We start from the raw sequence: 27,187 nt of genomic DNA, 5'->3' as shown, positions 1-27,187 counted from the left end.
ATTCTTCTTGGCCCGAGCTGCCTGCTATTCCCACATTTGTGATGCCATACTGCAGTAGAACCACTATGTACCTAATGGACACGCAGATCATAGCCAGACAATGGATACCAGTGACCAACAGGGAATTTTTGGACCTTTTGTTCTTCACATACTACATGCTACAAGTGATCCAGGACACATCAAACAAGAAAGTGTAAGTGAATGTGACACCTTCCCCTCTCCCATCTGCACTCAGTCGAAACCCTCATACCCACATGGCATCAGCTGCTGCCTAACATCACAATGAAGGAGATCAACCCACCTCCTACGGAGCACCATCTGGACCCAACACAAGAAAGCCACCTTACCATCACAGGATGCCAGTATTCACATGCAACACCCCCCCCCCCCAAAAAAAAATCAATATTCACCACACCCAACATGTTTGATGATGCATTGAAGTACTTGACTTTATTGTGTCACTTAGTCAAACACACCACCATGATCAGGAAGATCATACTGTCTCCATCTACATTTAACAAGTTTGAGGCAGCCAAAACACTGTAGCTTCTGAGACTACACAGGACCCTCAAACAACAAATACTTCAAACCACCCATGTCGAACAATTAAATGGACAACCACCTTCATAGTCATGGCGTCTTTCACAGACCACAATGGATACCCCACTAATGCCCAACATTTAACTGTGGGCCATATGGTCAAGAAAATTGTCACGTGAAATCCAAGTTACGCTGAAATGTGATGTAGGACTCCCACTGGACCATAAATTACACCTGACAGATCACATAAATACTTTGCAAAATGACCACCCAAACTACCCAGCAGCCGCTGGCACTACATATTCCAGGCAGCTATGTTGCACACTAAGTTGGCAAATGACTTCCAAATGATACTGGCCACTTCTGAGATTACATGACATGCTGAGCTAGGTGCAGTGGCAGCCATCTTGTCCTCTCCAGGACTCTGCTGCCAAACAGTACTGACCTCACCTAAGGTCCTCTGACATGACTCTAGTGGAGCAGTGGCAGCCATCTTATATCCCTGCCCAGCAGGGCATCAGGGCATGACCAACTGCTGCTGGACCTTCTCAACAGTGCCTGATGCCACCACAGTCACTCATCAACAGTGATCATCCGCCCCCCCCTCCCCCCTCCCCCCCCCCCCCACTCCCACAGCTGATGTTACAAATGGCCCAGTACCACCCACACTGCAGGATACAGACAACAAATGATGGACAATGCAGTGATGCTGGGCTGGTATCACACCCACTTTGGCTCTGCCGCATCAAGTGTACCCAGCAACATCAACACCCAAACACCTCCTGCAACCTGCATTAGGTATCAGAGGCTGAAGTATTAATCAAGTTCACCATACACCATACCCAGTGAACCAAACCAGCTAATCTCAACCACCTGTCAGCAACAGCTGTAGGTTCTATGTGAAGATCATCACACCAAACAGCACTTTTTTGGTGGACTTGGGGTGGGAAATCAGTACGATTCCGAATACCACACTACCCCCACACACCCCCAACTCTGCTACAAGCAGCAAATGCATTGATCATTGCCACTTACAGAAATGTCACCTACAAAACTGACCTCGGTAGCAGCCAACACGTCACGTATGACATTTCTTCACAATGATATCAATGAACCATTGATTGGGGCCGATTTCCTACAGCAATGCCAACTTTGTCTGGCTTTATAAGAAGGGATACTGCTTTGCAGGCCAAGTAATGTCACCATCAAGGGAACCATTGGAAACCACTTTCCCTGCCCCACCACAACACAAGGATGTGTACCTTTCAACAGTGTGCATGCTGTAACTGCTATGATCCTCCAACAAGAATCAACTGAGAACAACTGACCTATGATAAGTAGACATAAGGAAAGAATGCCTCACACAACAGGAAGAAAACTCATCCCTTCAGAGGTCACTGCATGAGTGTCAATGTCAGCTGGAAGAGGCAGATATACAACTTATCAAACTTCAGCCCTCACATACCACAGAACAGTTACAATGTCAAGACATAAACCCAGAGGACATATGGCACACATGGAAGGACCTCCACAGCAGAGTGCTGAAATTCTCCATCAACCCTGATGATGACAATGAATACTACTACCTCAACAAATATTGACCCAGATGCTGCTCATCCTGGGCTCCACTGACACTACTGACAACATGCACACACGCCACCACTGCAAAGAAGCAGTGGATACTAAACAATGTTCCACTGATCCATTCGAGTCTTCATAGACACCACCTCTCGTCAACAGCAAACAACTACCGTTGACAAACACTACGAATGAATAGGTCAGTGCCAGTGAAAAAGAATGACAGTGCAGACAGTGTTTGTGCATAAAGTGACTATGACAGTCAAGTTGCCCCCGAGGTACCAACCATCTTTCACGAAGCGCGTACCACCTATCTGCCAAGAAATGGCAAATCTCCATAGCCACTGTAGACAAGACTCAAGTTGCACATTATCTGCCATTCAAAAAGCCCTTATGCTTCACCTCTACATATGGCCCACAAAACGAAGGCACTTTTCAAATGCGCAGGGGCTACAGAATCCTCAATACTCAGACAATTCCTGATCATTACCTGGACCTAACGTCCTGGACTTTGCTCAAGCATTAACAGGCGCCATAAATTTTCACCATCACTTACTGCCAAAAGGCATGTCTGCAAATATCAACAGCGACTGAAGTTACTGCTAAAACTGCCATTAACATCCCCTTTGGGTTATTTGAGTACTTAATCATGCCATTAGGAGAAAAAATGTAGCTCAAACATTGCAGCAATTCATCGACTCCATCCTGGACAAATTCTCATTCTGTTTCCCTTATTTGGATGACGTACTGATATACTCTGCTATGCCCCAAGAGCATGAAGACCACACGTAACAGGTTTTTCAAGCCCTAGAACAGCTAATGCAGTCACCAACACCGAAAAGTGCTCCACTTGCATTGGCAGAAGCTAACCAGTGTTGTCACATGTTTGCCCAAGTGAAATTCCTTGATATTTCCCTGATTTCCAGACACGTTTCAGCTTTTTTTCCTAACAAATTTTGAGATTTCAACGGTGAGTAAAGATGTCAGTTGACAAATAGAAGAAATGTAAAGAATCCTGTATTACTAAATGTGTTATTAACACTCTAGTTTTGAATGAACAGCAAGTTGTCTCATTTATAGGATTTATGATCTAAAGGTAGGAGAACAGGTAAGGAGTGTAAATGAAAGCCATTTTTTTAGATGTAGAATTTCTGTTTTTACTAATGAGTTAACTTTAACCATGAATTAACAGCAATATTGCAGTTGATGACACTATAAAAAAAAAGGAGACAAAAGCATTTTATTCAAGAACATTTCTTCTGTTACTGTCAGCTTACTTTCTTATTTGCATTATTCAATTTTTAAATACACAGATGATGAACGTTACATTGTAAAATGCTACAATAATATCAGTCTTCTTCAAATGCAAAACAAATACTGACACATTCTATGTCTATGATGTATCCTTAGAAACATAAATTTATCAAAGCAAAGCATTTAAGTGTACAGAAAATTTTACTTGGATAAATGTTTTTCATCTAATAGCTAACAATGACATATTATGAATTTATAACTTAAAAGAAACTTTTATGACAGAACCCAATATTTAATTACAATTTATCACTACAAAATCTCATACATCATGTTGAATACTTTGATTTTAAGGTGTTTGTATTAAGACATTTGATAGCTTCCATTAGTGCTTTTAAAGATAAAACATGTTTTACAAAGAGTCAAACCTTTTAAACATATGTGATGGCATCAAATCATCATACAAATTGTTTTAATAATACTGGAATAATTTAATATGAATTGAAAACTGTTCATCAGATTAAAATCAATAACAAATCTGAAGTTTGACAAAACTGCTCTTACATCTAAAATGCTGACAGTCTTGCGAGGAAATGAAAAACTAAACAGAGGTTTTGCCTTTTCTTTAGGTGTTACAATATGTGACGCAATGTATTTGAAAAATTGTTACAGAAGAAAATAAATTTTTTTAACAACAATTCAAATCATAAACTATAGAACACATCCTTATAACACATTGCCGGAAATGGCAATTCACCTCTGCATTAACAATATTGATTTACTACTATTTCTTTTTGAAGTTTCATCTCAAGCATACAAATGATTTTTTAAATGATGGCTGAGAACAAATACTGCAGCAGAGATGACACCAAATACTATTCTTCAGAATACATCTTTCCTTCCACAGAGGATTATCAGTTGTCATGCACTGTCCTGACAGATTAGAAGTGTCTGTTGGGTTAGGACACAAACCTACACTCTTTGATATAACTGCAACTGAATTTGGAAAATTTGGATAGGTATTGACAGGCTGAAGCAGTGATGGTAACTATGACTACCTGAAAAGGCTGTGAAATAAGAGGTTCATCCAAAAAGTCGTTGTGAGGCTCCTTCACAACAGATGAAAACAGAGTCACAAATGTTTTAAGATACATGGCTTGAAATAATTTTGGGCATCAGTTTGTGTAACACATTTTGTAACTAATTTGTTGATGAATTTTCTTTTTTTTTATGTGCAGTCTTCACCTGACACATAAGTTGCCAGGGCATAATTTTTCTAAATTAGCATTGACCATTATGGGCTGTCTGCTATGGTCAAGATTCTGGCACTAAATATTACAAGCCGATTTGGAAAAATTGGACACAAACTACAGTGTTAACACATATTCATCTCCTAACAAGCCTGGCAAACTGAACATCAAAATGTAGACAGAGGTCCTTTCAGTCACCCTTTTCATCAAGTTTCATACTGTGGTAGCACGTTCATCCTACCATACAGGATTTATGAACTTTCCAGGCAAGATAATGCATTAGACCAGACAAACATAAAACAAATAAGTTGCATAATATAACATTAAAGTTTAAAAAATAGAACAGCACTGGGGAATGTTAGTGAATTTTCTCTGCCAAATAATAACATCCTGTATTTTGTCACTCAAGCAATTCAAATCAGCAACAAAAACCAGTCAAAACTCCTTTGTGAGAGAAGCAATCTCTTCATCAATTTCACAGTACAGTGGCCCTTTCAGCTAGTATCCGTGATTTTTTGCCCTTCGTTTCTTTAACTTGCTGGATGATGGACCTCTCCCTTCTAGCTCTCTCGGCTTCTTCATCTTCTTCAAATTGCTTCTGCTTTAAAGCCTCACCATACTGATCTCAAGCACTGCAATAGGCCAGAATCATTCTCTTTTTAATGTCAATCTTGAAGACACCACCAGCTGATTTCGGACCATCATATACTTGATGTATGGCTACCAATGACTTGGTTTCTTGGTTGACTATCACAGACCCTTTATACATGGTAAAATCTTGCTCTACAGAGCCTTGACCATGGCTCAGAATAAGAATCTTTTGAAAAAAGCTACATACATGCTGACAGGTGGTATCACTATCCACTAAGTCACTGCAAAAGTTAACACAGCATTAGAGGCATTAGAGGTGATGCCAGGCTGCAATGGCTGGGCAGTTGGCAAACCAACCATCAACCGTGAGCTTCCGTATTCACCAATCACTGTGATCTCATCAAACGTCAAGGGAGCATCTCCATTACACCCAGTTATCTTGCCAGATGACAGGGACAATGATCCAAAGCAACAGCACACTGAAAACAATCAAATATCCAAATAAGATGATGACATGACCCTTGTGATACTATATACCTACAAACATTTAAAAACCAAACATCAGAAGATGCAGTTTAAAAAAAATCAAGAGGTACACATGACCAAAAATCATGGCTCATTTTCAGTACAGTCCTGAGATAACTGATGTGAGTCTTTCACTATGATATCAAAAAGCTATATAATGGTTACAAAAACACAAATAAAAACAGGGATTTAACCATATTAGGTTGGAATGTTTTTTTGACCATTCCTCCTATCACTGTGAACATATCACTCATATGTCAGTGCAATTAACTGTCAAACTGTAAATGATGTAAATAATTCTAACACTGAATTCCAGTTTTTTTAATTAGTCACAAACATAACATTTTTTCAGTGATTTGAAACATTGCTTTTTCCACCATGTGATATACAAATGTCATGTCAGCAAAGACACGCTATCTGTATGGTGCAAAAAGGGGCAGTTAACCACAAAAAAAGGAAAGTGTGATGCCATCCACATGAGTACTAAAAGAAATCTGTCAAATTTTGATTAAAAGATAAATCACATGAATCTCAAGGCTGTCAGTTAATACCTAGGAATTACAATTACAAAGAACTTTAATTGGAAAAACCATGCAGATAATGTGTGAGGAAGGCAAACAGAAGACTGCATTTTGTTGGCAGAACACTTAGAAGTTGCATCAAATCTACTGAAGAGACTGCCTTCACTACATTTGTCCTCCCTCTGCTAGAGTACTGCGGCATGGTATGGGATCCTTACTAAATGCGATTGACAAAGAACATCGAAAAAGTACAAAGAAGGGCAGCTTGTTTTGTACTATCATTATATAGTGGAGACAGCATCACAGAAATGACACACAAGTTGGGGTGGCAGTCATTAAAACAAAGGCATTTTTTGTTGTGATGAGAGCTATTTATGAAATTTAAAGCACCAGCTTTCTCCTCAGAATGTGGAAACATTTTGTTTATCACCACCTACATAGGGCAAAAGTGTCATCATCAGAAAATAAATAGGAGCACGAACTGAAAGATTCAGGTGTTCGTTTTTCTTGCACTATCCAAGGCATAATAGTAAAGAAATAATCTGAAAAAGATACAACGACTGCTTTGCCAGGCACTTAAGTGTAAACTGCAGGCTAGTCATGTAGACAAAGATTACAAAATGTAAACAATGGATCTTTGCTTGAAATAATAATGCACAGAAATTGCTGCAATATTGCTCCAAGAAAACAAGATGAAAATATTGAAATGATTGCATTGGTTGCAGTGTTTAATATATTCTTGTTATTCCTACAAATTTGCTCATGCTAATGTTTGTTGATCCATCAATTACAACATTACACATGCTGTCACTGATATCCTGCCACAAATTTTCACAAAATAGGGCCTTAGTACAGGTTTCATAACTGCACTATGCTTTGTATAGTGTATTTTGAAGTTTTCTGGCACATCATTGCCTGAATTTATTCATGTGCAACTCACTTAAGTGACTACAAGACACAATCGCACAATGGAAAAAAATGCAAGGGAACCTGCAGCTTGATTCTTTTATAGTTTTGAAAGGTATTTTTCTTTAGTGTGCTGATGCTGTCTTGCGTTTTTCTTTGTGCCACTATGGTTTATATATTGGCATAACATGCTAACAAAATACTATGACAAAATTTGCAAGAAGTTCTTGTGTCATTGCCAAAAATTCTTTCTAACCATTTAGCAAATTTACTATCATATAGCCATCTGGCTCAACATTTCTGGGCATACTGTGCCATTACTCATATTTAGCACTAAAACAATATCCAGTAATGTAATAAACACCACATTAACACCAGCACCATAGTTAGGCAAAATGCATGCACCTGCAGATTTATTAATACTTGAATGCATAACAATATAAGAACGAAGACAGAATACTGTCCATTATAAATCTTTGGGTTGTATAAATTCAAGAGCTAGTGCTGTTTTCTGTATATTGAATGGAGCAAGTTATTTTTATAAGTATTTTACCATAAAACCACCCTCTCTATATATCTACCTATATCCGAATCCCGTTCCAGCTACTGCCGGGTCTCGGTGCTGATGAGTCCTCTCCATCTGGCTCGGTCCTCCCACCACTTTTGTTCCTCCACTTGCTGCCAGGTCACACCTCTCCTTTCCACAGATATTCTCACTCCCCACACCACCCAAATACGTTTAAAATCTACCATAATTCACACCAGCCACTATACAGGTATTCAAAACCACCAGAATTTGTGGGAAAAGTACTAACTTGACAGCACTGGAGCAATGACAACACACAAACACACGTCTAAACAGAGCACAATACTGGACAATATGAGTATACATTCTGCAAAATGTCCAGGAAAGAGGAAAAAATACAATGTATAACATGTCGCACGCAACTCTCTGATTTTTACAAACTCCAAAAAGTACATCGATTAAAAAGCCTAGTAAGCAAAGGACTTTCCACAATTGGCCAAAAACCAAAATGATAGATTTTCAAAACAACCATCTTAGGTTTGACAATCACTAGCTAAAAATCAGGATAAATATTGAAATAATCAGAAGGCAGGAGAAAAAGCTGAAAATCGGAAGTCTCCCACCTAAATCAGAAGAGTTGGTAGGTATGTGCCATCAGGGGAAGAACACTGCTTGTCAAAAGATGGGAATGTCTGGTTTTAGAATGCTCACACGATGAAGAAGGGATTAATGAAATCAACCCCTTCATCTAAAGAGGAAACAAGAAGAATAGAAATATCAGGAAAGCAGGGCAGCGAGCCATACCTTGCTGATCTTCCCTCTTCACTGAAAAAACAGTAGCAAGTTTCCATAATGAACACCAAAACTTGACATTAGAAAAGAATAAGTTACACTAAGCTACACAAGGGTGTGGCGAAAATGCCACTCTTTTGGCATGGTTTCCCAGCTCACCCAACATTCTCGTTCTCCTTGCTTGCATTTTAAAGCATTACTGGAACACCCTTTTAATGGCCTAATGCATCAGCAAAATGGGAGGCTAAAAAAACAATGTGTCAATGAAAATAAAATTCCATTAAGATTAGTAAGATGTTGTGTAGCTTTTAAGAGTCTATGCATCACATAACAGTTGTAGCACTTCACTTACCAAGGACTGATGAAGAAGATGAATGTCTGCTGTCTTCTTGACCACCGCGATTGCCTTGGTGCACTTAGCTCCTTCACATGGCTGATCATGGCCATCTTCCCCATGTTGCTGAGAGTGAAAGACTTGCTGCATACTGTACAATATGCTTGGAATTCTGACTTTTTTGTGGTCCTTGATCCCCTCAAACCTCCAGTTATTCAACCATTCAGCACTGAATTCCACCTTGCTTGGTTCCACCATGATATACTACAAGAATACTGTGAGAGTTGAAAGGAAAGTTGTTTGTTGACAACACTCCTGTATCAATCAAAAGCTGGTGTGCCTCCAAAGGCCAGAAGCCACACAAAAAATGGATTTTCCTGATGAAGCACAGGTATTTCCAGCAGATTCTTTGATACCAGCCTCCGTGTTTGTGGAGGCCTGACCTTGAGATTGTACCCACAGAATGCGAGAATAAAATATTCACGGCATCCCTCATGCCTCATAAACTGTCTCAGTTATCGAAACAAGATTTTGAAAAATAATAGCATGGAAATATTTGATTATTTTTCTACATTATAGTCACATGGAATTTTCTTATCTAGTGCATTATACAAGTAACAGTAGACTTATATAAAGGAATGATGTAATTTTTTTAAAGATTTTGATATCTGCTGAAGTGAGAATTAGGGTGGCTTTGCAACAAGATAAGTTAAGAAATTACACATGTGTTTTTATACAAAAAATGTGATTTTTCATAAACTTTTGACCTGAACTTACCACATTCTCTCATTTAGTAAATGACTGTTTCAGGATTCTGTCACAACTGGAATTGCATAAGGATGTTAGCAAGGTGACATCACGCAAACTCCATTTTGCCAAAGAGAGTAAATTTTAACAAGGAAACAAGAGAAATGTAGCTATTACTCAAAATTCGTAACTTCTGTCTGAGTGGTTTTCAAGAGAGTTTTAGTTGCTACAAATATAATGAAGGGGGTGGACCAAAGATTACATTGAAAAACATACTATTGTACCGCGAAATACCTCCTTTGTGAAAACTGATACATGGACATTACACAAACAAGAATGTAAAAAATAGGGCATGCAAAGAGACGGTGGAAGAATTTCTAGACAGTATTCCAGCTGTGGACCACAGTGTTGTTATAAAAACTAAGCCACAAAATTTAAAATGAAATTTCCAAAGAAGTTCATTGAAACCTCCTGGTAGATTAAAACTGTGGTCGGACCAAGACTCAAACTTGGGACCTTTGCCTTTCATGGGCAAGTGCTCTACCGTCTGAGCTACCCAAGCACATCTCACACTCAGTCCTCACAGCTTTACTTCTGCCAGTACCTTGTCTCTCTTCTTTGTCTGTGGACCATATTGTCTGTAGCTGCTTTACAATAACTGAAGGTATTTTAAATCCATCTTTACAGCTATGGTACAAGAAACAATAGTGCCAGATGAGGAAATATCTAAAAAGCTTGCAAGCAGACAGCATTTCCTGATGAGAGAACAAATCTTAAGCACTAACATCAACATCGTCTGTAATGAATGGTTTTTAGATGGAGAAAGCAAGCCAAATGGTTTATGTGCTTAAGACCACTGATGTTATTATATTTCAATAAAACAAAACACATTTGGTGACAAAAATAGGCATTTCCTTGGAGTCACAAGATAAATTTAAAATATCTTCATTCACTTCAGGAGTAACCTCAGAAAAAAGTAGGCCACTTGAAAAAAGTGTATAAGGTGGGGAAGAGTTGTGTAAACCAACACTTTAGGTGACTGCCAGTAAAATGTTGGTTCTACTATGTTTGTTATTGTTGGTTATTATGCATTGTGTTATGTCTATTACTTTACCGGTATTGTGTGATTTTTCTTTTGAGAAATACATGAGTACATAGCATACAAACCACCAGTGACTGCCACAATTTTCTTCTTCTTACTGTCCATACTTTCTAATAAACATCTTACTGTCCATACTTTCTAATAAACAAACTACTTTTGAAGTGCCAAAATGTACTAGAATAAATAAAATTTCTATAAAATGCCACACTGTGCAATATGCTTGCAGTGAGATATTCACAATTCCTAAAATCCATCGCCTATGGTCTCTGGCCTGCCAAGGAGCACTTCAGTCCTGGATCCAAGTATAAACCATGAAAATCCATCACATTATGCCACACAGATTTGGGAAACTAGATCTGATGAGCAGGGTCTGCACATTAGTGGGAAACAATGGGCTTTAGATTGGCAGGCCTGATCCATTAGAGATACCCACAGAAATGAACTGCAGTTTTGGCCTGTCATGAAAATCCACCTGTGAAGCCAGCTATTCATGAGCCACAGACAGTATGTTCATGAAATGAGACCACGGTGATCATTCCATGCAACAGATAATTTGTGCAAATAATCTGAGAATCAATAATAAAGGGGATAGGTAGCATCTCATCATGAAGATGAATGGTAAGCTGTAGACAGGCACACAGGAAAGACAATCACACTCTCACAATTAAATTTTCAACTATAGCCTTTGTCAGAAAACAAGAGCATACACACATTCACACAATCACTCAGACCCAACTCAAGCACATGTGACCACCATCTCTGGCCACTGCATCTACAGTCTGTGAGAGATTCAAACAAACCACTCCTCACAACTCCCTGCCTCTCGTCAGCAGCTGCTAGGCCAGCAGCAAGAAGTGGTGGCAGCACTGAGGAGTGGTAGGAAGGAGAGAAGCAGTAGGAATGAGGGAGAGGGGAAGCAGTGCACGTACTCAGATGTGCCCAGCCAGTGATGATGCGTGACATTTCACTAAACAAACCATTTCATCTACTGAGACAAAAGTGAGAGATTTTTTTTTTTCAAATTTCCATGATATTTGCCTGATTGCCCCAATGCATTTTGCATTTGAAATTCTCTGATATTCCCTGATTTCCAGTACTTGTGGCAATCCTACTAACATTCCTGGGATATTCTGTTTCATCAGCAGGGATCAGGCCAACAAAAGAAAGGAACCAACTTGCACAATTCACTCCCGGGGCCACTGCCTACAAGGAGCTATGGAGATTTTGAGGAATGTTATATTTCTGCTGGCGTCACATTCCACAGCCAACTGAAATCCAGACATCCTCACAAATGCCCTTCCTGCAACAAACACCAAAGATAACAAAACTGCCTGAGGTCAGAAGAAATGTCACAGACCAATATGCACCAGGCATAAACAAGACCCAGAGTTTCTTACGTAGTGTGAGCAAGCACATCATCATGCACGAGTCACACACCTCTGCTCTTCTGATTCTTTTCAAGTCACAGATTAGTTAGAAGATATTGCACCATGATGAATTCTCCCTTTCTTGAATCATCAGTGAAAGTGATTGCTAAATGATCATAAAAAAGGACTGTGTCTTAGCCCTCTTTTGTGGACACAGATCTGCCATTTCCTATTATTGTTTCTTTCATTTCTGGGTCATTGTGGTGAAACTAACATTCTGATCAGATGAATGAAAGAACAGTCTGCCTTGTTTTCCACATTCTCAATGTTACATCACAGATGTCTCTGAATGGATGTGAATAAATGAGAAACCCAGCAAACTGACTTTTGCCTTCTGAAGTACATGATGCATTGATCCCACACTAATACTAACATCTAAATCATTATTTGAGTGGCATTGCACCTATCAAACAACATCAAAGCTTCTACCTTTACAGCGACCCATCAGAGACAGCTGGCCACTTCTTGGTACATCTTACACATCTAACAAGCATGCTGAAAGTACCTTTCCATTTCTTCATGTGCTGCCACATTTCCCCACACATACCCATCATTTCATCAGGAATTTCTTTCACAAATATCCTTGCAAATACAAATGACAAAAGTCACAGTATGTTTGACCATGATACTCACCCCAGACATCATCTTGCTTCTATTCACTGCAGCAACGCTGCCCAGACACACAATTCAGAAAGAACTGCACAAACAACAGTCAAATTGTGCTTCCTAACACATAGTCATGCAATGAAATATGTGCATTTCTCTGGTCAAAGATACCAACTTTATGAATTCCCCTTGTATGGTGAAACAACTATTAGTTCTCTTCTCACTGAGGTAATACTTTCCACGGAGGTTATAACCCCTGAACAAGGGGATATTGGTGTCTTAAATTGAGACCATTGGAGACATAAACACATATGCCTCATCTACACCATGAATCTTAGTTCAGTCACATGTGTTCTACCGCAGTGTTGCAATCAGTTATTGATCTCCATTGAGATGAATTCATGTGATGGATGTTTTGTTGAGGGGCAAATCCTGACTTCCACACTGACAAAAAGAAGGAAAGAAGAAGAAGGAAGATTTGGATTTAACATAATCTGAAACTACTCTGGGGGAGGGCGGGATGTGTGTACTATTTGGTGGCGCACTTATCTTACTATCAGGTAACTTTCAACAAACTCTATCTGTTACATCACATTCAATAGCCACTGGTGAACTTAATGTGTGTCTCAAATCGTCAGTTTTACGGTGACATGTTCAGAAATGGACTTTAAAGAACCAGTTATGCAGGTACTCATAAAATTACAATATGGTGCATCCACAGAAAATTCCATAGAACAATTGTTGGATATTGGAAATGGGGAAAATGCCAGTAAATGAATCAACACAATGTATCACATTGCCAATAAACTTTTGTAAAATCACAGCAACTACAGATGACCCATTTCACAAAGTTTTCTCAAATATCACATAGAATTACAAAAATCACCAGTGGCTCAGTGTATATGCCGGAAAGAAAAAGCAAGCATCAATACCAAGATTGCTTTGTACACCACAGTGCTTTACTAAACATGGTTCTGTAAGAGATTGCTTTGTACACCACAGCACTTTACTACACATGCTTCTGTTGGAGGTGGTATGCTGTTACCTTTCTCTAACCTTTGAACTGATATATCCAGCCATTTATAGGGGCACCTATAGTTTAACTCAAATTCCAAACCATGATGCAATTTGCTATTTTTTGTGTCAGGTCAGAGGTGAGAGAAGTGATAAGCGACAGATAAAAATGTAGGACTGACCAGAGACTGACACCAAGACCTTTAGATTTGTAGTCTGGCGCTTTACCACTGATCCACTCATGTGCTGTATTAGTGGCTACAACAATATTATCAATGCCATGAGCATTCAAAATGAAATACCAAGCAAAGAGATAATCTATCAGTCCATTGACACTGTAATGAATCAAGACAAAGTTGTCACTTATCCATCTGAATTCTAGAATATACTTGATCTGCCAGACACGCCACTAAAAATTTATGTGCCTACCATTTTTCTACATCCTGGAGGATCTCCTCTCTATGGGTCTACTAGAGATGAAAGTGTACCTAATCAAATCCGATCTAATCTAAACTACTGAAGTGATGAACATCCTTTATGACTGTATACAATGACTAACTGGCACCAACATATCTGTACGATCAGTTATAAACACTAGTGTGATGTGCATTGCAGCAGTGACAACTAAACTAGTAACTGCAGTTTGACCTTTGTTTATACAAATGAATTATAAAAACCATTACACACACACACACACACACACACACACACACACACACACACACACACATGCACAAACTGTCTCTGCACCATCCACCAATCATCTGAATGGGAGTGGTAGCTTGTCTTCATCTTCTGTTATCTTGTGCATTTCATTCAATACTTCTTCTGCCATATCTGCTTAACATTTCATTCAATACTTCTTCTGTCATATCTGCTTATGTGCTTTGAAAACATAATTACAAATCACTGTTGCACATACTGTTCATAGGAAGTTTATTATGAATGCTCAGATCTATTACATAAAAACATAAGAGAACAGGCACCCCATTAGTACCTATTGCCTGTTATGGTAAGGCCTGATACTACTTGATCATAACTTTAGGCTCTTAGTATGCATGGTTTTAGAAAGTGGGTGGAAGTGAGGGAAGGAGGGTACACAGGGGAGTAAGAAATGGAGGGGCCATGGAGTTAGGAAGAAGACAATTGTAAGAATTAGGAAGGAGACTATTGTAATCTAGTAGTAATTTCTCATCAGGTTTGGAGGCGAAGAATTTTTTGGTGAGTTCACAGAAGAATATTTCAAATGCTGACATCAGTGGGGATGCAGTAGTAGCTGGTCAACTCTGCAGGGGTGCTGCTGTACAACACCATGTGGTCCATCTATCACTGTGTTTGAGACATCGGCTGTGCCGGGCAGTGCAAATCATCACATACAGTACATCGCCATGTACATGCTGTTGCATCAGCTACACGATGAAAGTGTGTAGTTCACTAGAAAGGGTGAGCTGTTCAGAAAATACAGAAATGCACTTTGGAAACTTTTTTTCGTCTAGACAGAGACACAGTGTTTCAGTGTTACTATGGTTAAGAAAACTGTGCAATAACAATTTACTGCATTAATGGAGGGTACATAATGTAGAATTTGCGTTATATGCCAGTCACTACTAGACAAATGGCTGCAGAGGCTCCAGAATGGGTTAAAGGAATTTTGGAAACAGTATCTGACAAAGCAGATTCTAATATTAAGGAACAATCTGACAAAGTAGATTCTAATTTTAAGATATTACCTGACAAAGTAGATTCAACAAATAAAATACCACCTGACACTAGGAATGAATTATCTGAAACTAGGAAGGAATTATCTAACAAAGTAGAGTCTAAAAGTAAACAAATGTCTGTCAAGGTAGAAAATACAAAAGAAGAATTAAAATTAGAGTCAGCAGAACACATCAAACAGGAAATAGAAGCTAAATTAACTGATACTACAAGTACTTTTATCCAGTTGCCCCAGGAGTTGAAGGATGGGATAAATAACCAATGCAGTTTAGTTCACAAGCGAGTAAAAGAACAAATCTTTCAGAGGAACAAGAATGTAACTGTTAGAATAATGCAAAGGATTTCGAAAAATAGTTACCACACCCGAAACACTATCTAATTTGGAGGTAAATTTACAGGAAAGTGGAAATTCTACCATACCAGATAAAGTAGTATCACTTAATACTAACACCCTTTCTATGTGGTCGAAGTATGTTAAACTTTATCTCGATAAAAAAACAAATACCAATACAGTAATGGATTATTTGCAAGAGTATTTTCAATATGTGGGTAAACCATGATGCCTATTAACTGTTAAAGGTCTACAATATAAGGCACAATTTTAAGGAATTCTTGGTTTAAGAATGGGTGAGACATATAACTATATCCAAGTATAGCCCACAAACTAATCTTAGTGAACATGTTATGAAGGAATTAGGACAACTGTGTAAAACATACTGTTCTATGAGGTACACTACCTAGGCACAACTAGTGCCAGGATTTCAAGTAATCCTTAATGAATTACTGCATATGTCAACAGGACTGGCTCCTGTAGACTTAATGAATAATACTTTTATAGGAGAGCCCTTGATGAATTTGTTTACATGACCAAATTCACCAGCAGTTTATTTGGAAAAGTTGCAAGAGAAGGTAGAAGAGAATCTGATTACAGAGGCACAAAAAAAGAGTCAGAACTTTTGATGATAAGGCTATTGTACAAACTTTCAAATAAATGATTTGGTACTGGTATGGGATTTTCATCATAGCTCGAATTTAAAGAAAGAAATGAGCAAATTTTTTCAGTATTACAGTGGACCTTTTCAAGTTCACAACATACCACATTCAAAAGCAGTGTACCTAATAGATCCTAAAAACAAGACAGGATAAATATTGCACAATATAGATATGATTTAATTTCTTAAGGCCCCAGGATGGTTTGTGCACTTTGAAAATTCGGTGGATTGATGACAACCAGCTGTTCAAGTTAAATTGTTTCCGTATTTCTGTTCTAGTTTTCTCGGGGACAATTTCTGTCTCCTTCAACTAGTATATTATTTTTTATTAATATTATACATTCTACTACCACTTCTTCTGGGAACAGAACTAAAAATGTGATCCCTACACATGTACATGTAGACTCTAGAGTTTGTTCATTAGTAATTGCATCATAATGTTTATGAAGGTAACCATGAGGTTAGTTAAAATACTAAGCTATAAATTAAAATTTCAAGGAAGTGACACATGTTAGTCATGCCACACACTGTGGGGGAGAAGAGTCCAGGTAGGAAATGAAAGGCCAGACAAACTGTTGGCATGCTAACATACATAGCCAAATAAGTTGCAAGTTCTAAGGAGTTAATAAGAGAATGAGAAGATCTGATTACTAGTAATCTTTTGTATTATCTAAATCTAGTAATTATAAGAAAGTAAAGAATAGGTTGCATGTATCAGTAAGTAGAAGCATGGTACATAAGTGTGAGAAATTGTGTACATAGTGATGTTACACGAAGTCTGTTCAAAAAATTCCGAACATTAATTAATTTCACTCCAATGGTGTGTTGGAATTAAATGTGGTTGGCATCCCTGCATACACCTGTGTTTAATGTGTAACTGCTGGAAGTTTCATCACTGTGTGTCTGTTAGTTCTTGTTCAGTGCTCTACTGGGTAGAGCACTGTGTCACACAGTTTGCAAATTTCAAGATGACAGAGTTAGAGGAGCAACGTGTCTGCATTAAATTTTGCCTGAAACTCGAGAAAACATTTACAGAGACACACCAAATTGTGCAGGAAGTGTACAGCGATGAATGCTTAAGCTGTACTCGGTGTTACGAATGGCTCACTGTTTAAAAGTGGTTGGACCGAAGTTAAAGATGACCCTCGTTCAGGATGCCCTTTGATGTTTACAAACAACACTCCTGTCAGGAATGTCAACAAAACTGTGTGTGCCAATTGAAGATTGACTGAGAGATTGCAGAAGAATGTAAAATTTCAGTTGGATCATGTCTTGAAATTGTGACACAGAGTCCTGGAATCCATCAAGTTGTTGCCAAGGTCGTCCCATGGCCCATGAGTCAAGACCAGAAAGACCTTCACCTCGCAATGTATGAAAAGCTTTTGGATCACACAAATGAGAATGGGGTGTTCTTTAAGAGAATCATAACTGGTGATGAGACATAGGTCCATGGTTATGACGTTGAGACCAAATCTCAGTCATCACAATGGGTTCGGAAAGGTTCTTCAAGAACCAAAAAATCGTGTCAGGGCAGGTCAAATGCCAAATCCATGCTGATAGCTTTCTTTGACTTTGAAGAATTCATCATGAATTGAAGCCATAGGGCTAAACTGTTAATCAATGGTACTATCAGGATGTGTTGGGACACCCGTGAGAAAATGTGAGAAGAAACAGCCTGATATGAGGTGAGACAATTCATGGCCCACTGCAAACCACTGTTTATCAACTTTAAAATATTAACTGTTGTAAACATGTATATTTACACTGCCCTGCTGCATATAAAGAGCAACTTATCAGAATACCAGTGTAGAAGAGATGTACACTCTCATGGAATCAGAAATAGTAGCCATCTTGACATACCATACTACAGATTATCCAAGTCACTGAACAGCTACCAAGTGTTGGGTATGAAGATGTTTAACAAACTGCCACTAGAATAGGTAGAAGCTCCATTTGATTTATTTAAAGACAAATCATTCACTTGGTTAGCTGCGAATTCTTGCTACTCACTTCAAGAATTTTATGACTGTAAAATATCACAGTGGTACCAGTTTGGAGAGTACAGCATAATTTCTTTAACTGATTAATTTATGATGCAATGTTTTTCATATTATTTGATTTTAAATATTGTATTATATGGAAAACCAATAGCAACACATTGATCTTCAATCCATGTATATATGCTGTATAACTTTTATTTATGTAACTTGATTTTGTCAATTGCTGTAATAGATAAACGACAATGAAATTTCATTCAATTCATTCATTCATTCAATTTCCTAGCAATTCTTTAATGTTGTTGTTGTTGTGGTCTTCAGTCCTGAGACTGGTTTGATGCAGCTCTCCATGCTACTCTATCCTGTGCAAGCTTCTTCATCTCCCAGTACCTACTGCAGCCTACATCCTTCTGAATCTGCTTAGTGTATTCATCTCTGGGTCTCCTTCTATGATTTTTACCCTCCATGCTGCCCTGCAATACTAAATTGGTGATCCCTTGATGCCTTAGAACATGTCCTACCAACTAATCTCTTCTTCTAGTCAAGTTGTGCCACAAACTCCTCTTCTCCCCAACCCTGTTCAGTACCTCCTCATTAGTTATGTGATCTACCCATCTAATCTTCAGCATTCTTCTGCAGCACCACATTTCAAAAGCTTCTATTCTCTTCTTGTCTAAACTATTTATCATCCACGTTTCACTTCCATACATGGCTACACTCCATACAAATACTTTCAGAAACGACTTCCTGACACTTAAATCTACACTCAATGTTAACAAATTTCTCTTCTTCAGAAACGCTTTCCTTGCTATTGCCAGTCTAAATTTTATATCCTCTCTACTTCGACCATCATCAGTTATTTTGCTCCCCAAATTGCAAAACTCCTTTACTACTTTAAGTGTCTCATTTCCTAATCTAAGTCCCTCAGCATCACCCGAATTAATTCGACTACATTCCATTACCCTCGTTTTGCTTTTTTTGATGTTCATCTTATATCCTCCCTTCAAGACACTGTCCATTCTGTTCAACTGCTCTTTCAAGTCATTTGCTGTCTCTGACAGTATTACAATGTCATCGGCGAACCTTACCTACTCCGAATTTTTCTTTTGTTTCCTTTACTGCTTGCTCAATATACACATTGAACAACATCGGGGAGAGGTTACAATCCTGTCTCACTCCCTTCCCAACCACTGCTTTTCTTTCATGTCCCTCGACTCTTATAACTGCCATCTGGTTTTTGTACAAATTGTAAATAGCCTTTCGCTCCCTGTATTTTACCCCTGCCACCTTCAGAATCTGAAAGAGAGTATTCCAGCCAACACTGTCAAAAGATTTCTCTAAGTCTACAAATGCTAGAAACGTGGGTTTGCCTTTTCTTAATCTAGCTTCTGAAATAAGTCGTAGGGTCAGTATTACCTCACATGTTCCCATGTTTCTATGGAATCCAAATTGATCTTCCCCGAGGACAGCTTCTACCAGTTTTTCCATTCGTCTGTAAAGAATTCGCATTTGTATTTTGCAGCTGTGACTTATTGAACTGATAGTTTGGTAATTTTCACATCTGTCAATGCCTGCTTTCTTTGGGATTGGAATTATCATATTCTTCTTGAAGTCTGAGGGTATTTCGCCTGTCTCATACATTTTGCTCACCAGATGGTAGAGTTTTGTCAGGACTGGCTCTCCCAAGGCTGTCAGTAGTTCTAATGGAATGCTGTCTACTCCTGGGGCCTTGTTTCGACTTAGGTCTTTCAGTGCTCTATCAAACTCTTCATGCAGTATCATATCTCCCATTTCATCTTCATCTACGTCCTCTTCCATTTCTATAATATTGCTCTCACGTACATTGCCCCTGTATAGAGCCTCTTTATACTCGTTCCACCTTTCTGCTTTCCCTTCTTTGTTTAGAACTGGGTTTCCATCTGAGCCCTTGATATTCATACAAGTGGTTCTCTTTTCTCCAAAGGTCTCTCTAATTTTCCTGTAGGCAGTACCTATTGTACCTCTAGTGACATAAGCCTCTACATCCTTACATTTGTCCTCTAGCCATCCCTGTTTAGCCATTTTGCACTTCCTGTCGAACTCATTTTTGAGACGTTTGTATTCCTTTTTGTCTGCTTCATTTATTGCATTTTTATATTTTCTCCTTTCATCAATTAAATTCAATATTTCTTCTGTCACCCAAGGATTTCTACTAGCCCTCATCTTTTTACATACTTGATCCTCTGCTGCCTTCACTACTTCATCCCTCAAAGCTACCCATTCTTCTTCTACTGTATTTCTTTCCCCCATTCTTGTCAATTGTTCCCTTATGCTCTCCCTGAAACTCTGTACAACATCAGGCTTAGTCATTCTATCCAGGTCCCATCTCCTTAAATTCCCACTTTTTTGCAGTTTCTTCAGTTTTAATCTACAGTTCATAACCAATAGATTGTGTGTGGTCAGAGTCCACATCTGCCCCTGGACATGTCTTACAATTTAAAATCTGGTTCCTAAATCTCTGTCTTACCATTATATAATCTATCTGAAACTTGTCAGTATCTCCAGGCGTCTTCCATGTATACAACCTTCTTTCATGATTCTTGAACAAAGTGTTAGCTACGATTAAGTTATGCTCTGTGCAAAATTCTACCAGGCAGCTTCCTCTTTCATTTATTAGCCGCAATCCATACTCACCTACTACGTTTCCTTCTCTTCCTTTTCCTATTACCGAATTCCAGTCACCCATGACTATTAAATTTTCATCTCCCTTCACTACCTGAATAATTTCTTTTATTTCATCATACATTTCTTCAATTTCTTCGTCACCTACAGAGCTAGTTGGCACACAAACTTGTACTACTGTGGTAGGTGTGGGCTTCGTATCTATCTTGGCCACAATAATGCACTATGCTGTTTGTAGTAGCTTACCAGGATTCCTATTTTCATATTCATTATTAAACCTACTCCTGCATTACCCCTATTTGATTTTGTATTTATAACCCTGTATTCACCTGACCAGAAGTCTTGTTCCTCCTGCCACCGAACTTCACTAATTCCCACTATACCTATTTTAACCTATCCATTTCCCTTTTTAAATTTTCTAACCTACCTGCCCAATTAAGGGATCTGACATTCCACGCTCCGATCCATAGAACACCAGTTTTCTTTCTCCTGATAACAACGTTCTCCTGAGTAGCCCCTGCCTGGAGATCCGAATGGGGGTCTATTTTACCTCCGGAGTATTTTACCCAAGAGGACGCCATCATTATTTATCCATACAGTAAAGCTGCATGCCCTCAGGAAAAATTATGGCTGCAGTTTCCCCTTGCTTTCAGCCGTTTGCAGTACCAGCACAGCAAGGCGGTTTTGGTTAGTATTACAAGGCCAGATCAGTCAATCATCCAGACTGTTGCCCCTGCAATGACTGGAAAGGCTGCTGCCCCTCTTCAGGAAGCATACGTTTGTCTGGCCTCTCAACAAATACCCCTCCATTGTGGTTGCACCTACAGTACGGCTATCTGTATCGCTGAGGCACGCAAGCCTCCCCACGAACAGCAAGGTCTATGGTTCTTGGGGGGAAGTTCTTTAATACAAGTCCCAAATTTTGAACACGGAAAACACTAACCCTACTGCATATTTTCCTTTGTGGAACTATGTAACATCCTATGTTATTCTCTGTTTCCAGATGTACAAATGGATGGTACCAACAGAATGGGACTTTGATGCCACTGTCAGCTCTGGCCTACACATATCAGTTTTTATTTAAGACTGCACACAGTTTCTAATTTATGATTTTCTGGGATTTTTAATTAAAACTTTCCTTGATTACAGACTTTCTACCTAAGCTATCCCACATATGTAATTATAGTCTTAACCTGCTTGTGATGTGTAGTTGTTCTAAAGCAACAATGGCTCTCTGCTGGCAACAAGTTCTTACAGTTTACATCTTTCATTACTTAATGTTATTAGAGCAAATGATGGAAGATTCTAGTGTGCACAGAACCCCTAAAATTACTGAAAACAATCCAAGTGTAACATTCATACAAACATACTTAAAACAACTATCTGAAGTATTGCCATTAAATTGTATATGAGTATAGTCACGACAGAAATTTATACAAGAAAGGGAAAAATTTAAATTTTTATTGGATTCATTTATTTCCAATACATGCAAACAACATGATTTACGTACAAAATTTGTTTGTAATCCTTCTATGCCTTGTGGCAGGTTCTAAAATAAAGTATAACATTTTACTTAGACTGATGAAGATTAAAACTGGTACCTGGGTTCTTTGTTGTACCTGTATAAACAGGCAGCACAAATTGCAGCCATCTGTTGGAAAAATTGAAACAATATAACAATGTTAAAAAAATAATGACTAAATTTTGGATTGTTCAAAGACCTTTGGTGTCAAGCATGAGTCCTTTCCATTTTTAAGTAACTGAGTAACTTACCCCAAGAAATAAAAATTACAAGTGATAGAATAAAACACATTCTATGCAAAAGTGTAGACATTCGCTCAACATTTTTGCAGGGGAATTTCTATGGTACCTAAAATGTGTAAATGATACCCCTAGTATATATGAAGCATGACATTAATTATGAATTTGATACTGATGTCACCTTTTTATTCTAATGGTGTGAACTTATGTCCTTACATGATAAAATGAATAAGAAATCTCAAAGAATAGTTTCATTCATAAATCAATAATTGACCTTGTTGACAATGAAAATATAAAAAATCTGAAATGGATTAAGATCAAAACAACTGGGTTAACCATTATGAATATCATAAAAATGATGAGACATTAAGTGCTGCTGAGTAGTACCCCTCAAATGTGGAGAAATATGTAAAATTAAACTTTACACAAAATTTTTACTGAACTTCAGTTTCATTAACAGAATATGTCACAAACACTGTTGAAAAGTTTGAGAGCATATTTATCATAACAATATCAGATAAAAAGTCAATACAAAGAAATTTCCAAAATGCCACAATCCCTTAATTAGGATGAAAATTATAGGAGCAATGCATTCAAGAGATAACCCAAAACCTAAGGCTTGTAATCAATAATTAAAATTCACATTTCTATTATATTAATGGAAGTCTTTGATTATTTCCATCTCCTGTAGAAACTGGACCTGTCTACAAGTTTGTATTAAATCACCTAATATTACACTGTAATATGAAGGTACAACCAACTCTTAACAGACTAGGAATCAACCAAGACAGTCCTAAGACCTCAGCCATGAAATGTTGTTTTGCCAACACCCCATTGGGTCATAGAATTTATATCTGTTTCCATATGTTCAGTGGTGTTGTCTCACTGTGTAGTTTGAGAGATGAGAGTTCTTGGAACTTATAATATTATAAACTTTTTACATTCCCCTTTGTTCATTTGTTCCGTTTCTAGAGGAGGCAACTTAGTTATATTCTATGTCTCATGAATCTGGGACCATAGATGAGTCTTAGTAGAGCACACCTACATTATACTACTTCTATGCCCCTCACAGTCTACTACAGATGCTCTTCCATTAAAAACTGAATGTGGTCTTTGCAGTAAGCCACAGGTTTAGGCTATGCAAATACAAATGGCATATTACTATAGTGATTACGTTGTCCAGAGAGGACACAGGGTGAGATGAATGTCCTTCAAGGAATTGACAATGGATATCAACCAGTGTAAAAAATGATGTATCATCCTTTTTGGAGCAAATTCATAATCATCACTTGCACAACACATTTTACTGTGTGTCTAGATTGTACACATTTGTAAAATTGTCACTGGTTCCAATTTCATCAAACCATCTTCAGATGTTTGTGTGCTTGTTGCAAGACTAATCCATCAGTTTCTACATGTAAATTTACATCCTACCTCTTCTAAAATTTAGTTTACAAATTTTTGCAATCTATATGGACAATAAAATTTTACATCAGCCAGTCAAATTACATACTCTTTTATGTTGTGCTAATAAACACATTCAAAAACACAAAAAGATTTGTTCAAAGAAGAGGTGATAATAACAGATGATTACAGCCCATTTGCATAAAAGAAAACTTGATACTGCCACTTTCTCCAGTTAAATCTTACATCAAAATCATCCTTAATATATAACAATAATGGAAATTCACAGATGGAAAAATATGTAAAATAAAGGAAAGGCAACCATTTACATGTAGAGGATTGGTGTGTATTGGCAAACAGAATCACATAAACAGAAAACTGTTTTCTACTACGTGTTTCTGCGTAACATCCACCAATCCTCTAAAGTGGTCATCTCTCCCTTATTTCAATTTTTCCACCCATAAATCGACCTTAGACTTGATTTAGTGAAAAACTCCACAAGAAAACACAGTGTCAGTTTGGATATAGTAAGAGAAATCTCCACAACAGTTACAACAAGCTACCTATCAGATGATCTGCTCTATGTTTATACATATTGCACTATAATAGAAAGAAATGAACTGCAGGTGATGGAAATACAGCTGACTCTTTTCCTTCCAGCAAAAACCTTGATGGTGTTACAGTGAGTTTCATGCCTAAGTTCAGGCCAAAGAATAAATCTTGCATCATATTACCTTTGCATCCATACTAAGTCATGGTACTCTTTGTGTACACACTAAGTCATGGTACCAAGATCTCAGTGTCAGCTCTACAAACTGCACCGATGAAAATGGAAAGATTTACACCACATGGAGCACCAGTTTGATATTTACCAAAGTTTGTGAGAAGTTGGTCACATAACAGATACTAAGTGATGCGACTTCCATTCCAAATGATGGGACTTTCATTCCATTCAAAAGTTATACCCGTCATCAGCATCAGTATGAGATGTGACCCCTCATGGTCAAGAATACACTCTTGTATTCACTGTGGCATGGAAGAAAACAGCCTCAATGAGTCGTCTTAAAGAATTCCGTACTGTATCTAAACACATTACATCAGGTCATGAAGACTGCTGGCTAGAGACTGGTATAAAAGTATGTGTGTCCCCATCACATCTTTTTATACTAGAAGAAGGCTTCTTTTGGCCAGGAATTCCTCTTTGCCTTTACTAGTCAGACTTTTATGTCCTCTTTGCTTCATTTTTTACATTTTATTTTGCTTCCACGGTAGCAGAATTCCTTAACTTTGTATATTTAAATTTATCACTAATCTCATTTCTGATACTCCATGTTCTACTTCTCTTTCTTTTGTTTCCTGTCACTACGTATTCTGCATTCATTAGGTAGTTCATTCCAATAACAGGTCCTGCAATTCTTCTCACTTTCATTAAGGATAGTGAAGTTATCAGTGAATCTTATCATTGTTCTCCTTTCACCCTGAATTTTAATCCCACTCTTGAGTCATTCTTAAATTTTCATCATCACTTCTCAGGTGTATAGACTGGGGACTGCGTAATTGTCTTACACCCTTTTTAATTTGAGTACTGTGCTCTTGATCTTCCATTTTGATTGTTCCCTCTTGGTTTCTTTACACAGTGGTTATAATCAAACTTTCACTACTTGATACGGCCCCCATAAAAAACAAATGATCGTAGAACAATGGAACTTTGTGGAAAGATTTTTAAGGACATGCAGAAGGGAAATAATGAATAACCATTGACAGATACACATTTTAATTTCCACACGAGAGGGTAACATTCATTAACTGCACACCATGTTTATGTTCCAGGTTACAAATGTTGCTCAATGTGATGACCATCTACATCCACAACAGCCTGGAACTGGAGATACCATTTCACAACTATTTGCAGCACTTTTCCAATAGTGGACCATGGAATGTTCTGTTGTCATGCACGACACACTTCATGCACTGTTTAAAGATCATATAATGTGTCCAAATTACTTAGCAATAAGATCATATAATGTGTCCAAATTACTCAACAATGGCAACAGTAACTTCTTGAACAATTTGTGGTGCAACTGGCCACTGGTCTATCCCAGCACCAATTCCCAAATTGTGAGTTAATTCAAACTTCTGAATCATGTTCAAACCTGGTGAGAAAAGAGGCCCTCTCCATATACCTATAATGGATTGATACTTGTGAAGAGCAGCAGCACTACTGCTGTTGTTTTGATAAAACAGCTTTATGAGTAAAGGACTGCTCATCTTATCCACGCTTGTGGTGATTATCTGCAACTATAATGTATACTGGCACTTGTGTTTCAGCCCTACATCACCATACCAGTACCCTGTACCAGTGCCTAACAGCAAGTCATGACACTACATTTATAATTTTGCAAATCCTGCAGTGTGCAGTCTGAACATCATTTCTATAAAATTGGGTACCATATGGTAATAATCAATTTGTATTATATATTACCTGTCAATCCCTACAGCTTAAACATATTTTCTGAGAATTTCATACATCTTGCACGTTTTTACATTGTGAAACACTCTCTAGGTCCTGGGTTCACAATCAGGATGATGATGGTTCAAATCCAGATTTAGGTTTTCCATAATTTTCCTAAATTGCTCCAGGTAAATGACAGGACAGTTCCTTCAAAAGAGCATAAGCGATTGCCTTCTCCATCCTTGAAACATTCCAAGCTCTTGCGCTGGCTCTAATGTCCAAAATGTCAACAGAATATTAAACACCAAGCTTCCTTCCTTTCTTTCTTCCCCCCCCCCCCCCCCTTCCCCCCCTGGTCAATAAATTCTTGATTTTCCTCAGGCCTTGCTTTAAACATCAAATACTACATCAGAATTACCTCTATTCTCAACTTCCTTTTCCTTTCTTTTGTATATTATTCTTGTCAGAAATTAGGATGCATGAACTGTTAA

Source organism: Schistocerca serialis, chromosome 5, assembly GCF_023864345.2.
Source record: "Schistocerca serialis cubense isolate TAMUIC-IGC-003099 chromosome 5, iqSchSeri2.2, whole genome shotgun sequence".
Lineage (NCBI taxonomy): Eukaryota > Metazoa > Arthropoda > Insecta > Orthoptera > Acrididae > Schistocerca > Schistocerca serialis.
Note: the sequence above shows the minus strand (reverse complement) of the source record.